General features: G+C 40.7%; 1 long non-coding RNA gene across 1 annotated transcript in view; it reads left to right on the plus strand.

The window, feature by feature from the left end:
• Nucleotides 1-994: 994 nt before the first annotated feature.
• The window catches only part of LOC130071799 (uncharacterized), an 85,259-nt gene continuing 67,592 nt past the window's right edge, over nt 995-18,661 (plus strand). The window contains exons 1-2 of the long non-coding RNA XR_008804044.1: nt 995-1,183; nt 16,570-16,716. This is a non-coding gene — a long non-coding RNA (uncharacterized LOC130071799). The remainder of the gene's footprint in view (nt 1,184-16,569; nt 16,717-18,661) is intronic.

The raw sequence follows: 18,661 nt of genomic DNA on the forward strand, positions 1-18,661 counted from the left end.
CCATATGACATTTCGTCGAAATCTTACGCACATGGCATCCTTTAGCGTCAATATAACACGCACTGTTATGGGTAGGTTTAGGTCTGGGGTCGGGTTACGGTTATGACGCCTTGGGTTCTGCGTCTCATATTGATGCTAAAGGATGCCATGAGCGTAAGATTTCAACGAAATGTCCAAAGCGTCACATGTATGACGCCAAAGGATGAGAACGAGCTGGACTAACATGTAAAGCAACCAATCACAGTTTGTTTTGTTCTGCGCCGTCATGTTTAGGGGCGTGAAAATGTAACCTTGATGTCCCTTCAATAACAGACCGGTGTGTAAAACTCTTGGACGTATTTTATATCAAACTTTACATACTTTTGAAAATTCAGCGTTTAGTTGGATAAGCCCTCGTTGTCACAGTTGTAAACACCACAGAGTTCTTCTTCCATAAGAGGGTTTGGCATCACGGCATCTTTGTTTCCAGGCGGACCGTTAAAGATCGCAACACAGATGTCTCCCAAGCATCATGTAGAATTCAACCAATCAGATGATAACTTTGAAAATCCTGAAGCGTTTCCAGTTAAGTGTGCCTTATGCATCAAACCTTCAGCCAGCGGTCCGTGGGCGTGACGTCTGAGGCTGACACTATAGGTTGGTTAGGACAAAACCTCTAAACATGAAAAAGATACCTTTTATTGTGACCTGTTAGGTCACTCGATATATTTTTTCAGAATAAATAGCTACTTTTCAATGGCTGTCATCAAGCATGCTTTTTTGACTCCAGAACGGTTACAGTACAGCAGGGGCTAACTGACCCATGCTAACCAGCTGAACCCTCATTCTTTGGTTTAATGATGTCTCCTGTATTGGTTCATTCATATGTCTTGTGGTGGTTTCTTGTAGGTAAGATTTTGGCCCCTGAAGGGCCTTGGCTGGTCCAGACTGGCCCAATACTGGCTCCAAAAAGGCTGATGGATTTAGGTCTAATGTTGCACTCCCCTGTAGGTGATGGATAGAGGTGAGAGGGCGGTGGAGAGATGAGAGAGAGACCTGACCACCCAGGCCTGTCTTTACGAGGGTCTACAAGGAGTTGGCTGCAGGTCGTCTCAGAGGGTTCAACCGTTCAGATTCCTCAGGGAGATTCACGATCGGACCCTGTAGGAATGCGGTCGGGCCACGTGCCAGCGCACTTTTCCAGGTAAACGAGAGGAGGAACCTTGTGCGAATTGTTTGTTTTTTATTTCCCTGTGTCTGATAAACCGTATTACGTGGGCCTGTTAAGCAGGCGTTCGCAGCACATTCCCTATTCAAGTTTCTAATAATCATTTCCTCTCAGGTTATGAAAAACCACCTGAAAGATGTTTAAACGACTGACAAGAAAAGACAACAAGCAAAGCAGACAGAAATTTAATTCTAGCTCTTTATTACTCATAGAGATTTACGGGTGATTGCTTTTAAGTCTTCTTCCAAGCCATAAAACTCCAAACGTTTTATGTTGGGAGGTGGACTAGGTGATATACTGGGCAGAAACATCAAACCAAAACAGGAAAAGAAGTCGGAGTCTCTTAAAATAAGGAATTCTGAAATGTGGGATGTCATAGTACAGCTGGGTCTAGGGAGTATAGGTCATCCCTCTCTCTCCGCTTCTCTCCCGCTCGCTCTCTTTATGGTTTTCTCTTCAAAAGTATCCTGCAACGCATGACCTAATTATTATTTTAAAGGCATAGTTCGACAAAGAATTTAAATTCTGTCATCGTTTACATAACAGAGCAGAGAATACGATATTTTGAAGAATATATTGTAAGTCAATGGGGTCCAAAAAAAAAAAAAACACTGGACCGCACTGACTTTCATTGTAAGACTTTTTCAAAATATATACTGCTGTGTTTCATGAAAAATAAAAAGTTATTACGCAATTGGAACAACATGAGGTGATGAGATATTGAGAATTTATGAGTAATTTGTGGGTGAACTAACTGTTTGTAGCTTATATATGTGTTAGCTGAAGGTGATTGGGGATTCCTTTCTTAGAAAAACATTACGACAGAGAGGATGTTGGCTTTACTGTGGAACTCACACATATGCCACAATTTCATAAACGTACACACTTACATAAACACATCCCCTCTGTTCATCAGTGGAGCTCCTTAGATCAGATATAGGTATGATGTATGATGTATCTAGGCACTCACTGTTCTTCTGAAAACACAGATAAGATAGACATGCAGGTGTATCTGTGAAATGAACCCTGACAAAGAGTCTGATAACATGATTTACAAGATGTTGCATTTTTACATAACGTAAAATGATGGCAAATGCTGGTTACACTTTATTTTAAGGTGCCCTTGTTATACATTTACAGTAAATACTGATTAATAAATTAGTTACATGTACTTACTACAGGGTTAAGATAAGGGCTTGGTTTAGGGTTAGTTGCATGCAATTATGAATAATTTACTGTTGTTACTATAACAAGTATGTAACAAAGACACTGTATAATAGGTAATCTTAAATGAAGATTCATCATTTATACACACACAACCGCTCAAAAGTTTGGGATTGGCAAGATTTTTTTTTTTTAAATAAGTCTCTTATGCTCACCAAGGCTGCATTTAGATAAAAATGCAGCAAAAACAGTAAGATTATGAAATATTATTACAATTTAAAACATTGTTTTCATGTTTTCTTTCACATGATCCTTCAGAAATCACTCTAATATGCTGATTTGCTGCTCAAGGAACATTTCTTATTATTATCAATGTTGAAAACAGTTGTGCTGCTTAATATTTTTGTGGACACAATGGCACTTTTGTTTTCAGGATTCTTTGATGAATAGAAAGTTCAAAAGAACACAGCGTTTATTTGAAATAGAAATCTTTTGTAACATTTTAAATTACTTTACTGTCAGTTTTGGTCTATTTGATGCATTTAACGCATCACTGTGATATTATAAATTATTATAATATAATATGTTGCATATTTATTATATGTTTAGTCATATAACATATTACTCTGATTGGGATGAGGAAAGAGAATGAGATGTGCTCTGAATATCCTTTGGGTGGAATTGGCATCATTGAGAGACATCATTGCAGCCCACTATATTTAACATAAAAATGTGCTTATCCCTTGTGCACTGTTCCAATTCTGTGTACACCCTTTATGGACCGGGTCAAATTGACCCTAATTAGATTCAATACAATTTCTCAAAAATCACACTATGAAAAACAACAAAGATTTAGATACAAACTGTAATCTTTTAATATCAACATTTGTCAAATATTACAAAAACATTATATCTGAAAATATGATTTATAAAAATGTTTTTAAACCAATTTTTGACAAATTTGGAAAATAAACAGTATACTGACTTTTTTTGCATATACATTTTTTTTTTTTTTTACATTTTATGCTTTGAACATCGTAACTGAACAATAAGATTTTGCTGTATAATGAAAATTTTTAATTTTCCTAAGTTAACTTTCCCTAGTTTCCTAAGACCTATTTTCCTAGTTTCATTTATTCACTCACAGGGAAGTGAGAAACCAAACATAACAAAAACATACATCAAATAAATGTTTTTTATTTATTTTTTGGCTCTGTGAAGCTGCCTTTGAAAATCCTACATAAAAGTTTTGGTTAAAAGCTAGGTATTTTAGATATCTTGAATATTGAAATGAGAGCTTATTTTACTATCTGTGTCTGACAAAGATTTCCATCTGTAATTTGCAAATAATTCTAAACACTGTGATTTTAGCTTTTTCCAGTTTGTTTGGTTAGGGTTAGATCACTTTTAGATACACTTGCACGTTAGAACTGGAGTTGAAGTGCCCTGACATACAGAAAATAAATGTTTTATTTTGTGTCTGTACAGTTGCTTTTGAATGGCTGCCTATGAGGGTCAAATTGACCCGCGAACATCACAAACGTAACAGTAATTTTGTTTGTATATGTCAAAACACATCAGCATGTTGAAACTTTGCATGCATGTTCATCATGATAAATGAGAAAAAGTCACAAAATATCAAGAAAAAAAAACAAAGGTTAACCAGTATTTCCAACAACTAGAAAATCGAAACTGGTCAAATTGACCCGCAACACAACACAAGGGTTAAAGGAAGCACATATTGACTAGAAGTGGTACATTGGCCTAAACACTGCCAGACCAAATTTTTCTAGCATAGACACAAATTACACACACATGCACAAAAACTCATACACACACTTAACAGTTGGCAGTGCCGGTTTTGTGCTGGGCAGGGTTGTAGAATCACAGTGATCGGGCATGACAAGGCATGCAGTCTTATCCCACAGCAGCATGTAGAGGAGGCTTAGTGTGTGTGTGTGTGTGTGTGTGTGTGTGTGTGTGTGTGTGTGTGTGTGTGTGTGTGTGTGTGTGTGTGTGTGTGTGTGTGTGTGTGTGTGTGTGTGTGTGTGTGTGTGTGTGTGTGTGTGTGTGTGTGTGTGTGTGTGTGTGGAAGACGAGTAAAGCGAGATCTCGCCGTCTGTCGTTGGATCTGTGTGGTAAGAGATGGGAATATGTTGAATGGTGAAATCTTGACTTTGGACCGATCAGTGTGGATTTAGAGTTGCTTCCTGGCAGGATGGGCTGCAGCGGAGAAACACTCCTGACAGAATAATCACCCTGAGGCTTAACACACACACACATCCTCACATCTCATCTCTGCAATGATAAGTTCAGCGCAACACACACGCATGTGCACATGCATACGCTTGCAGAGACATACACACTCACGCTGAGGTGAAGAGATGACCGAGATGTTGTGTATTCATATGTGCGTTTATGTGTGTGTTCACCTATATGATCTCCACAACAAAATATCTTTGGAGTCGGCGCTAATCTCGTATGCGTTGATCCGTCCTCCTATCCTTTCTTTCTTCCATTTCTCTCTCCACACAGATTAATAAGACTCGGGCAGCCGCGGCTCTGACGTATGCTAATGGGCCTAGTGCGATTCAGCAGATCATAAAACTCAGATATTCCTTCTTATATAAGGCGTGCAGACGTGAAGTGTGAGATGTTAAAGGCTTGTGTGGACTGCAGCAAGAAGAAGGCAAGAAAAAATGAACTCTAAGTCACAAAGCTCTCAAAGAAATGAATCTGCCTGGATGCAGACATGCAAAAAAAAAAAACACTAGGGTGACCAGACGTCCCATTTCTTTCTTCTGTTGAACACAAAAGAAAATATTTTCTATAAAATGTCTGTGTTTGTTTTTGTTGTCCATAAAAAGAAAGTCAAAGGGGTCCAATGTGGACAAAAGCAATTCTTCAAAACATTCTTCATTTGTGTTCCACCGAAGAAAGTAAGTCATACAGGTTTGGGACAATATACGGTTGAATATTTTTGGATGAACTATCACTTTAAAACACGGGGGGGTCACATTATGAAATGTAAATTTACCATTTACATTATGAAATAAATGTTTTTCTCCAAAACTCGTTGGGAACAATTTTTTGCCCCCTTTTATTAAATACTTTTTGCAACCTCCTTTTTCCAAGATAACAGGTCTGAGTTTTCTCCTATAATGCCTGATGAGTTTGGAGAACACCTGACCTGAGATCAGAGACCATTCCTTCACACAGAATCTCTCCAGATCCTGGAGATTCATGTCGGCGCTTCTTCTCTTCAGTTCATCCCACTCATTTTCTATAGGGTTCAGGTCAGGGGACGGGATGGCCATTGCAGATGCTTGGTTTTGTGCTCAGTGACACATTTTGGTTTTGATTTTGATGTTTGTTTTTGGATCACTGTCCTGTTGGAAGATCCACACATGGCCCATTATAAGATTTCTAGCAGAGGTTGTCAGGTTTTGAATTTTTTATCTTTTGATATTTGATCGAATCCATGATGCCTCTGAACAAGATGTCCAGGACCTCTGGCAAAAAAATGAGGCCCACAGCATTAAAGATACAGCAGAGTATTTCATTTTACACATGGGGTACTTTTTTTTACCTCCGTGTGTACCAAACCCATCTTAAGGTTTTGTTGCCAAAAAAAAAGCAATTTTTTTGTTTCATCTGAACAAATCAGCCTGATATTTGCACCAAAAATTGTCATAATGAATACTTACGTGTACTTACAGTGTACTTACCTAGAAAGTATTGGCTAATATAAGGTAAATACATGGGTTAGGGGTAGTTCAGGGTTAGTACCTAGTTATTACCCAGTAATTGTAATTACTGTAAGTACATAGTATGTACATGGGTAACAGGACTGTAAAAGTAAGCGTTACCAAAAACCTTTTAAAAATTATGTATTTAAGTCAGCATGTGTACGTATAGTGATTATCAATGTATTTTTAAATTAATTAAATGATCTAGCCACAAAAAAAAAAAAACTTAATGCCACTTGAACATTTACAATCTAGAGTCTTTCTCTTATGGGAAAACAGAGCAAAAGTATTGATTAAAAAAGAAAATCTCTGTATTAATTCCCACCCAAACTTCCTGTTTCAAAAGGAAGTACATCAACACAGGAAAGAAAACTGCGCTCGTTGAGCCATTTAATGGTGTCTTCTCTGAAGTTTAATCTGGTTTCCCTAATAATCAGGCTCACAGCCACAGAAAAACATGATGCTGTTGTGCCCCCTCCTGCTTTACACTCTCTGAATGGCCTATCTTATTGCCCCACAGTATAGTGGTGGTTTTCTGTGCGAGAGCTGCTGGGTAACTGGAGACACTGCACTCTCTTTCTGTGTTTTTGCAGGCTTTTACAGGTGCTCTGATTAGATTTGATGGGCCATTTGAATGTGCTGAGCACAGCCGGGCTCCTCCTGTTTCTGTCTGATAAGAAGCAGAGGTTGCTTTCAGAAGGCGGCATTTCCGCGACATTAGCCCCGCAGCGCTAATGGGCTTCGTCAGTGTAACAACAGGTGTTTATGCAGGGACGATCATTTCACTGTTGCTCTCTCAGAGAGGTGTGGTATCATCTGACCTTGATTAATAAACTGAGAGATAGTGGGATGGAGATGGAGGCATAGTGATGGATGAAGAGTGGCATAGATACATTTAAAGCTGTGCAGTTATAGGGATAGAAAAATTCTGTTATCATTTATTGACCCGCATGTTGTTATGTGGAAGACAACAGTAGAAGTTTCTTCAGAATCTTCGCGCTGACCGGTGACCACACTTTCAGGATCACCAGGAGGTCAAGCTCCAAGAATGACAAAAAAGCAACATATACCCCACTGTTCAAAATGTTTGGGTCAGTAAGATTAAATTGCATTAAAAAGCGGATAACAAATAAATACTGTTCTTTTGAACTTTTTATTCAGCAAAGAATCCTGATTGAGAAATGTATTCCAAAAAAGAATATTAAGCAGCTGTTTTCAACCCTGATAATATTAAAAATGTTTCTTCAACATATTAGAATGATTTCTGAAGGATCGTTTGACACTGAAGACTGGAGTAATAATGCTGAAAATTCAGTTTCGAATACAGGAATGAATTACATTTTATAATATATTAAAATATCACAATATTTCACAGTTTTTACTGTATTTTTGATCAATTAAATGCCGCCTTTGTGAGCATACTTCAAAAACATAAAAAAATATTATCCACCCCAAACTTTTGAATGCTAGTGTGCTGTAAGTACCATAAAGGTGGTTCCCATTCAGTCAGTCACGTTCAACGTTACGTTGGACTGACGTCATGGGGTCTCGTCCGGGAACCCAATCACCTCCAAGTGGTAACAAATCGAGCCAATGAGATTTGCATGCCGAGTCACAACCACCCGGACATACGGGTATATATAGGACCTGCATTACTCACTTCATATTTTGCTCTGAGCGGTTGTACAGCGATCGTTCATTCCATTCGCTTTTCAAGAGAAAGAGTACATTTCTAGAAGCACAAAGAGCAGACAGCAGTTTTGATAGCTAACTAGGAGACCTTCTCTGAAAACAGCAATTTTGCTATCGCCTGCAGCTCGTCGTGGGATCTCTCTGCCAGTGTGAAGGCGCATCCAGCGGTGTCTCTCATCCGGCCTGGCTGTGCACAGGAGAGTGCAACGTTTCACTCCTCTGCACTTCGACGTTCAGAGCAGTTTCCCTAAAAGAGCAAACACGGGCGGTCAGCGTCTTTTTTAAGATGTCTTTCCGTCTGTGTGTTTCTGGATGCAGTTTTTTGACTTCATCTGACGGCCACGATCGCTGTCTCTAATGCCTGGGCAAACAGCATTCTGAGAGAGCGTTTGTGGATGGTGCATGCTCTTACTGCAAGAGCATGCCCATGTTGGCATTGCGGTCGCGACCCTCCTTCTTCAATACGGAGTCATGAGTCCCCTCTGCTGCCAGCCAGTCCCCAGCCACTTCTTGTAGTTGAGCCGCGGGTCTGGTTAGCACTCTGGGAGATCTGAGGGTTACAGTGGGGGCTTCTTTGTCGGGTCCACCCCCACGAACCTCCCACTCCTCTAGTATGCCATGTGCCATCGAGTTGTCGAATGCACTTTGTGTCTCATTCGGCGCTCCGGATGAGGATCAGTTGTCGATCGCTGCATCGGGGTGTGGGCTTTTGTCCTCTGGAGAGGATGAGGAAGCTGAGCTGCCCCCCTCCGGGGTGTTTGCTCACACTCAATCGTATTCAGAGTTGACGGCCATGCTTTCCCAGGCCGCCACGGGGATCGGGCTCGAGTGGAACCCGGGACCTGGCTGGACACCGACAAAGTTTGCTTTCTCAACACCCCCATCTCCCAGGCTGGCTTTCGGCAACACCGTCGAGGACTTTGCACAGCAGTTCTCGGCAGTCCAGAAGCAGATGGAGGCCACAAAGCACATCGTGCCCTGGCGTGACACTGCCACCAAGCCGTCGTGGGCTCCGGCCGAGATGAAGTCGGGATTTTGCAGTCCGTACTTCATAGTACCAAAGAAGAGTGAGGGGTTATGACCAATCTTGTATCTGCTTGTCTTGAACAAGCTTCACAAGCTCCCGTTCAAGATGCTCACGCAGAAATGCATCCTTTCGTGCGTTCGCTCCCAGGATTGGTTTGCAGTGATCAACCTGAAGGACGAGTACTTCCATCTCTCTAATTTACCTTGACACAGACCGCTACTTTGCTTTGCGTTTGAGGGTCGAGCATATCAGAACAAGGTCCTCCACTTTGGACTGTCCCTGTCTCCCCGTGTCTTTACCGTAGTCGAGGAAGCTGCCCTTGCCCCGTTCAGGGAGGCGGGAATTCGCATCCTCAACTGTCTCGACTCAATCTGGCCCACTCCCGAGATCAGTTATGCGAACACAGGGACCTGGTGCTCAGGCACTTCACCCATCTGGGGCTTCGGGTCAACTGGGAAAAGAGCAAGCTATCCCCTATGCAGAGCATCTCTTTTCTCTGTGTGGAGTAGGACTCTGTCAATATGACAGCGTGTCTCACCAGCGAGCCTGCACAGTCTGTACTGAACTGCCACTGAACTACGTTCAAGACAGCGATCCACTGAAGCAATTTCAGAGGCTCATGGGGCATATGGCGTCTGCAGCCGTGGTCACGCCGCTTGGATTGATGCATATGAGATTGCTTTACCATCACACAGAGCTGTCGCCAAACATTCTGCCCATTGGTTGGACCTTGCCTTTCAATGGGCCGGATTGCCCCTAGAATAAGTGTCCAGGCATGTTGTTGTCACAACCAATGTCTCCACCACTGGCCAGTGTGCCATATGCAATGGGCATGCTGCCTCGGGCTCCTGGACAGGACCTCGACTGCAGTCGCATATCAATTGCCTCAAGTGGTCTACACTCCAGTTGTATGTCTCAACTTGCCCGCCATCTCCTCCTCTGGAGTAAGCAGCGGCTCAATTTATATACTAGACGAGCTAAATCGTGCGGCCAATACACTCTCACAACAGCTCATGTTCCCGGAAGAATGGAGACTCCATCCCCAGGTCGACCTGTTTGCCTCCCAGCAGTCTGGCCACTGCCAGTTGTTCTATTCCCTGACCGATGGGACCCTCGGCATGGATGCACTGGCACACAGCTGGCCCTACGCAATTATGTGTTTTCCCCAGTGATCCTTCTCGCACAGACACTGTGCAAGGTCAGGGAGGACAAAGAGCGTCTTGTTAGTTGGTCCGTACTGGCCCAATCGAACCTGGTTCCCCGTACTGATGCTCCTTACGACAGGCCCTCCCTGGCTGTAATCTGCGGGAAGATTGGCTCGGTGTCTTGCTTGCTGCGCCATTCCCCTCTAACAGGGGGATACGAGCGCCTACTTGCTCTTCAGGTGAGTTCCCCACTTGGTGAACCCTGAGTTGAGTTCCTCCAGCATCCTTCGGCAGTCAGGCACAGCGGAGGCGTCTGACACCAGGCCCAGGACTCTTGTGAATGCCCGGCCGGTCAGCCCTTGTATTGGGCTAGATCCCCACATGATGTGTTTCCCTGTTTGGTAATCCCATATGTGAATTGTCCACGATACAGTTTCCCTCACGGTAAACCTGTGTCTTTCCCTGGGCGGTTCTACTCTGCCCGGTCTCTGCACCGGTAGCAACTCCTCCCTAGCTAGGTAGGACCTACCGCAGAGATCTTTCATATGTAGCACTGCCCCACAGGTCAGTCCATATGTGTTACCTCCCTTTGGGCAGAGTGAGGTCTCTGTTGCTTTCTCCTCCTTTGGGATTGGGAACGCTTCCTGAGCGTTATGGTCATGGCTGAGAAACGATGTAGTTCCGAAGCACTCTTCCCTGGGGTAGGAACAGCAGCTTCAACCATCCCCAGAGTAAACCCTGTCCCTTATAACCCCTTCGGTATGGAGGACTACCTCCTCGGACTTCATGGGGCGCTGGGTAGGTTACGACATTGTAAGAGCAGTTGCCAAAAGGGCTATGTCATGATCGATAAACGAGACTGGAAGCAAAAGCAGGTTACTCAGTTTATTGGGCAGGATTACACGAACAAAACAGGATGACACGAGCTTGGACGGATGACACAGGGACTTTGATGGCCAGTGTGACGAATCCGTGAAGTGAAGTCCGTGAAGTGAAGAATCCGAGAAGTGCAATCCGTGAGGTGAGGAGTCCGTGCAGTGAAGACACGAAACGACGATCCAACACCAAGACAACGAATCCACAAGAACACGACGAGGCAAACGGCAGGAGAACGGAACAGGAACACACACGAGACATCAACCAACGATCTGACAAAGGGAATGAGAAAATGGTGAGTATATATAGAAAGATGAGATCGGCTGCAGCTGGTGATGAGATGATGAACAGCTGGAGCGGATCAAGGAATGTCACTCAGTCACACCCACTACACACGTGCTTTCATACAACAACATAAACACGAGACGAGAAGGAACCAGTGGTTTTGTATACCGTGACAGGCTAGCCGTAACTTGCCAGCATCTGTATCTCCAACTCTCATAATACAGTTCAGTGGCTATGGCGCTTTCCATAGGGACCCCATAGGGACGTAACATTGAACGTGACTGACTGAATGGGAACGTCTAGGTTACCAATGTAACCATGTACCTTTAAATACGGTGTGTCAAGATGCATGAATCCAGGTTTGAACATCATTTGATATTTGGCATCAAACTTGGCACAACATACCTTATAAGTCCACTTGTGGTGGTGCGAATTAATTAGTTCGAGATCTAATTAATGTCAGATTATTGCTGTAAATCATAAACATGACATCTGTGAACTACTGTACTTCGATATTTTTGTTCTCTGTTGTTTTGCTGTATATACAGATGTTTAATTAAATCATGGCTCCCTCTTACATCATATTCTAGAGAACTAGAGCACATTCAAACCTGCACACACTCTTGGAAAATTGCTTTCAAAAGATGTAGAATGAAATTTGCTTTTAGAAATATATGGAATGAAAGATATAGGTTGCACTGCATGTTAGCTTGCTCGTTTTGCTCAAGAGCATGATCTATTGAACTCCATGTCACACTAAAAATATATGCTAGTAATCACATGCCGAGAGCTGTAGATCCAATCACAGAAGCTGTTTGTAATGCTGTTTGCGAATGCGAACTATGGTTTTGGGATACATAGAGTCATTGAACTCAAAGATCAAAGACTGCAAAAGGAGACAAAGCAGCATCAGAACTGGTAAGATCATTTAGTCTCACTACTTAAATGAAGATGATTGTGTGTTGAGCGTCTTGCGATGCCGAAGTTTCAATTTCATTTGTGGCAGTTTGCACGTCGGCTTGCTGAAGAGATACTCAGCTACTCATCTGTGCCGAGGTGTGATGCAGTAACACTGTCATATCTGGCTATAACATGTCATACAGCCTATAACACTCTCACACATTTACTTTTTACCATATTGGGAGTAGTAAAATTTAAGTTTGTGGTTTCAACAACCAGATGCATTTACACGTGTCCAGTTTTGTCTGGAATGCGTCTCAGACCTCCTCCTGAAGTGGTTTGAGTGATCGGATTTAAACCCGTCTTGAAAGTGTTTCATAGGGCATTTACACCTGGTCTTTTGACGATCGGATAGCTACCCGATCATAGAAAACGCATGAAGTGGCCAGGTGTAAACAGGCCCAATGATTCCATTTGATGACGCAAGTCGTTCTAAAATTACACATTTCAGCTTCAAGCTACTTTCTGCTATCAAAGCTTGCCATTATCTATTGCTCCTGTCCTTGTAGAGATTTCTCATCCTTTTTCCTTCCAGGGAAGATTTTTCAGCGCACACACACGCATAACGGCGACCTTTGCTCCCTGGTAAAGCTGCTAATAAGCTTAAATTAGTGTCTAACAACTTGGAAACATCAAGTGCTTGACTGCTCAACAATAATGACATCTGCTCCACGCAATTCAATTAGTGCCACAAACACTAGCAAAAAAAGGTCTTCAGAGATAGAGGGAAAGAGAGAAGGAGAGAACGACAGCGAGAGGGAGCCTCAAGGGCCTTGTTTGTCAGTGCATTTGTGTCCGTGTGTGTGTGCGTGTTTGTCATTGTGTTACCTACTGCTTTGGCTGGAAACTGTCACTGTCTGTGTCTAATCAGATTGTGAGAGCACCAGTGGCTAATGCAGACTGCTGCCATCAAGTTGCCCATTTAAAGCACAAATGATCTGATTGCTGGAGTTTATTAGAAAATGGAGAGGCGAGGCTTACAGTGTTGCCTCCAGCCTCTCTCTCTCTCTCTCTCTCTCTCTCTCTCTCTCTCTCTCTCTCTCTCTCTCTCTCTCTCTCTCTCTCTCTCTCTCTCTCTCTCTCTCTCTCTCTCTCTCTCTCTCCCTTTATCTCTCTCTTTCCCTCTCCTCCCTCTTTCCTCTTTCACTGGGAGAGAAGGGAAGTTGTACGGCCTTTACCTATTTAGTTCCATTATCAGTACTTTAGGTTAGAGATGTTTTAATGTTTTAATGTGATTTCGGTCCATGGACGGAAGTGCCTGATCACTTCCTCTCAGTCTGATTAAAGGCACATACACATATCAGGTAGCGCCACCTCTGTGACCTCCACACACCGATGGTGTAACGGAGTAAAAACAGAAATCACGAGCACGTCATTTTTAATTTTATTACAGTTTTTCCCACAGGACCTTACAGTAATTGAACAAATGTCAAATTCTCCCCCATAATAATCTGAAAAGCTGCTGGAGGCATTAAAGGGATTTTCAAATTTTACAAAACAAAACTTCTTTTTTTCTACATAATACTCCTATTTTTAACATACATCACTTTTTATAGTTTGCTAACTGCCAGTGTCCCAGTGAGTAGCAGGAGTTAGCAGACACTTGTTTTTTGCCTTTTCCACCTATCACATATTTTAATAATCATCATAATTTAGGTATCATTTGAACACGTGAACACACACAATTCCGTTATAATGGAAACGGTACTTTAAAACCTTTAGGTCATCTAAAAAAAAATTGAACCTCATCTTTAAAAAACATAACATGGTTAGACATATTGGTTAGACATAAAATATATTTGTATAAATTAGTGTGCAGTACATTTGCTGGTAAACTTAAACTTCTATCACTTTTTTACACTTTCGGATATATTTGAAAAAATGTGTGTGTGTGTGTGTGTGTGTGTGTGTGTGTGTGTGTGTGTGTGTGTGTGTGTGTGTGTGTGTGTGTGTGTGTGTGTGTGTGTGTGTGGCAGAAAGGAAATAAAAGGGACAAAGGAATGCCCTGACTGATTTGAACTAGTGTCGTCTGCTTTTTTTATTTGGGCTTTTGGCTTTTTTTCCCAACAAAAATTATGTGTAATCCCATCATTTGAAACAGCACGCTTAAAATGTCCCTGCCATCTGACAGATATACCTGATATATCAAGTCAAGTGAAATGTATTTGTATAGCACTCTTCACGATACACATCATTTTAAAACAACTTAACAGGAAATCATTCTGTTACTATGTGACAGTGCTTTACCATTGTCAGGCTTTAGGGAAAAATGTAATGATGATACGATTTTAGATACAATTTTCTAGATCTACTGAAGCAAGCTATTATATATATATATATATATATATATATATATATATATATATATATATATATATATATATATATATATATATATATATATATATATATATATATATATATATATTTTTTTTTTTGTTGTCTAGCAGTGTCTAGGGCGCATGTCAATAAGTTCAAATATTGATATAGAGATTTATATTTTGGTCAGATTTTTTCTAAGTGAAATTCTCAAAAAGTATTGCTGAAAATATGATCTTTGTCGCAAGTGAAAACTAAAATGTAAGTGTGAAATGTATATGTGAAAAAGTAATTTGAGTCGGGTACATTCCTGAGCATTCAAAAGTCATTAAGTTGAGATAATGGTCGACGTTGTAAGTGAGAGCATACAATCCTCAAATGAAAATACGACTGCATGGTTGTCAAGTAAAAATTAGCCAGTTGTCAAAAAGACTAGTTTAACATTTTCCAAATTAAATTATAAGTAATTTAAGTGACGATGTTGATGACCAGGCAACAACCCAGTCTCATGTTGAACTTGTAATAATTTGTACAAGTTAAACAGATGGGTAACTCATAAGATACATTATGGTTGGTTTGTACACAATGTACAACATTTACTTACATTGAGGAAAAATCTAATGGCCTTAGAAGTTTTAAAGGTTAAGGTTTTAAGGTTTATAGCTTGTTCACTTTCGACCACTACCAGAGGTAGTCGAAAACTCGTTTGACCGGATTGCTTTTGTAGTGTAAACGTTCATGTGGGCGAATATGTTCAAACAGCCACAAAAGAGTAAGACCGCCGACTCTCTGTCTACTGAACTAATGTGTGAACGTTATGAGAAGCGCACTAGCCAGACAATGTTTTCTCACCATTCCTGATTCTAACACACACACACACACACACACTCACAGCGTTCGGCGTGATCTTGCGGCTGTCAGAGCAGAAACGAAAGCTGCTACTCTCTGTGTGTTTTTCTGTCGTCTCATTCAAATTAGTTGAGCTTAATTTGTCCATTAGATCGAAAAATCGGGGGGGGGGAAAACATACATTTATCCGGATCAGGACAGAAGTGGTTGAAAGTGGACAAAAGAGACTGAGTAAAGCACCAGGTGTGAACGAATATGAGTCTCCCTCGTCCACTTGTGATCCGATCGACCGAAACGCATCTTAATACCAGGTGTAAACAGGGCTTTAGACACTAGGCCTTACTATTCGTCGCAGTCTGAAATCCATTTGGTTTTAGTAAAATGTAATAATATAATGACATAACAACTGTCTGGCCATATACTTTGATGACACAGTGTTCAATTATTTTTAAAAAAATTGTTTTTTGTTTGTTTTGTTTTTTCATTTTCAGAAAATTAACGGTTTTGGACATACAAGGTTTCTGCTCAACAGCCACATATTTCAGAAGCTGTGGACAGTTAACACATCCAAAAACACAGCTATTTAGTTGTCTTTTGGGCTAAAACATCTGTTCTGGGTCCTGCTCTGCTATGCAATTAGGACTTAACAACTCTCACTGACAAAAGAACATCAGTCAGCATGGAAGGACTGCACTTTGGACATGAAGAAAGGTAAGCTCGCTCCATCATGGCAGCTTTTGTGTGAGTGAGTGAGAGACTCTACATGTGTGTATTTGTCATCCTCGGCGACCTTGGAGAGATCCTGGGACAATGAGCACCTTTATTCCCAGCAGTCCACCGCTAACACCACATCATCACGATGCCAGGTGGAGTAATGAAGTGTTTTCTTTGGAAGCGAATGAAAGACCTCAGCTATTTTTGTAATCCGTGCTGTGCCACATCATTGTGAGGAAAATGAAAATAAATTTTAGTTTGTTTACTTGTTTGTGGAGATCTTTTTTTTTTAGTAAATGTTATAGATATAGATATCCACACGTGTTTATTTAGAGCTATACCATGAATTTAGTTGGTCAGGCACTTGTTTGCTGGGAGAGAGTCTTCCCATAATGCACTGTGTAAAACCTGTTGTGTGATGGTTGTTTTTATCCTCTTCAGTCATTTATGTGTTTACATGTGTGCATGTTTGTATGTGTCTATATGTGTGTGTATATGCCACACTGTCCCTTTATAACTACCCATCACCCCCCCCTCACCCAGCCTCCTGATCTTTATCAACACCCTGATTTTATTTGGCAGTCTCGGCTAATCAGAGTCCAACATCTGGGCAGTTACCATGGTTACAGGACAGCCGGGGTGTGCAAGAGAATGGTAGGCGGTCGACAACCGTGTCCCCAGAGAGAGAGAGAGAGATGGAGAAGGAAAGTGCAACTGATGGACAAAGAGGTTAAAAACAACACATACACATAAACATTCCCATTTACAAAGCTTTATGTAGACTTCTACTGCTTTTTTTTATCAAGCTAAAAAGAAAACTTTATGGATTTTTAGAACCAAAAAACAACATTATTTACCAACCTTGGCTCATTGGAAAAACGTGCCTGTGGCAACCTTTCTGCAAAATCATATTAGGTAACGCTTTAGATTACAGCCCGGAAAGTACTGCGTAATTAAAGCAATTTTACATCGTAACCTTCGGTAATTATAGTGTACCTATAACGTACTTACAATATAAGTATAAGGGAACAATATTTCAAGTTTGGGGAATAAAGGGGTAACAACCAGGAGAATTAAAAAATGATTTATACTGTAAGAATGATAGAACTAAGGGGAACTTATTCTACTATTATGATATAACAATCTTACATTTGGGAGCAATTTAGCAAGAACATACACTGCATACCTTTTTGAAATAATGGTGAACCAGTACATACTGTATAGGCTTTATAAATGCATAGATATGTACCCTGTAATTTTTAAAATGTAATCTTTTTAACAAAAGTGCATTGAAAACGAAAACTATTGCAACTTTTGCTTAAATATTGGGGAAAGATACTACTGTTTCATGTAGTGGTGCTTGTCACCCTCTTGTTCCATGTAGTTACAGGGTAACAATAAATATGCATACACACAATCTTATATCACTGACTCGGAAACCTTTATTTATTATACAAGCACCACTTACCCTGTAACCACATTTCCCAAAATTGCAATAGTCTTAGCTTTTCTTGCCTTGAAACATGTTAGCCCAAACTTAAACATCTGCACTTTTGCTATCAAAAAAAAAAAAAAAAAAAGTATAAATGCATAGATATATACCCTGTAATTTAAAAAAAGCCTATACATGTATTGGTGCACAATTATTACAAAAAGGTACGTTCTCACTAAATTGCACCCAAATGTAAGATTGTTGTATCATAATAGTAGAATAAGTTCCCTAGTTCTATCATACTTACAGTATAAATATTATTTTAATTCTCTTGGTTGTTACCCCTTTATTCTCCAAACTTTACATATTGTTCCCTTATACTTACATGCAAGTACTTTATAGGTACACTATAATTACCGAAAGTTACTCTGTAAATTCCTCTTAATTACACAGTACTTTCCGGGCTGTAATCTAAAGCGCTACCTGATATTACAGTGCCCTAATATGTGTCGCGTTCAAAATCAAATGTCTAGTAATGGCACTAAAAGCACATTAATTTGATCCAAAACAGACAGCAACGATTTTTATGTCGTTTGTCGAATGTATTGCAGTAGTTCTGAAATGAAATATCCAGTGAGTGGCGCTAAAAGGTTAAGCTAACACTAAACCTAACCATTAGTGACAACAAAAACAAGCGTGAGCTCTTTTATTGTGACTAGTATTACCTGAGCGGTAAAACCCTACCTGAGCGCAGTGTTGTACCAGATGAGCTATCGAGCAAGTTTACTACGCCAGAAAAGACATACATATGGAGCTGATTATGTGATCCAAACATTGAAATCTATTAGTTTACAAATCATGCACCATGGTCAAATGTTTTGAGGACATAAGTATTGTGCAAAGAAACTACTTGAAAATATGTAAATGATCTGCCTGTAATCATAATTTGTGCGAACAGGAATCAAAGTTGTTGATGTTTTACTGCCTCTAGCGCAGGGGTTTTCAAACTTTTTGTGTGTGTGGACCACTATTTGTAATCAAGAATTTTCGCGGACCACCTCATAATACACATAATAAAATATGTCTACACACAGTCCTACCTGAATTAATCCACACCTCTAAATAGGCTTACTAGCACTAAAACTATAACTGGTCATCACATCAGTACAACAGCTTGTTAAAAGAACGTTTACTGCACACAACGGCTGCCACATATTTAATTTATTTATTTACTCAAGCGCC

Source organism: Rhinichthys klamathensis, unplaced genomic scaffold (genome assembly GCF_029890125.1).
Source record: "Rhinichthys klamathensis goyatoka isolate OS25496 unplaced genomic scaffold, OSU_Roscu_1.1 h1tg000461l_1, whole genome shotgun sequence".
NCBI lineage: Eukaryota > Metazoa > Chordata > Actinopteri > Cypriniformes > Leuciscidae > Rhinichthys > Rhinichthys klamathensis.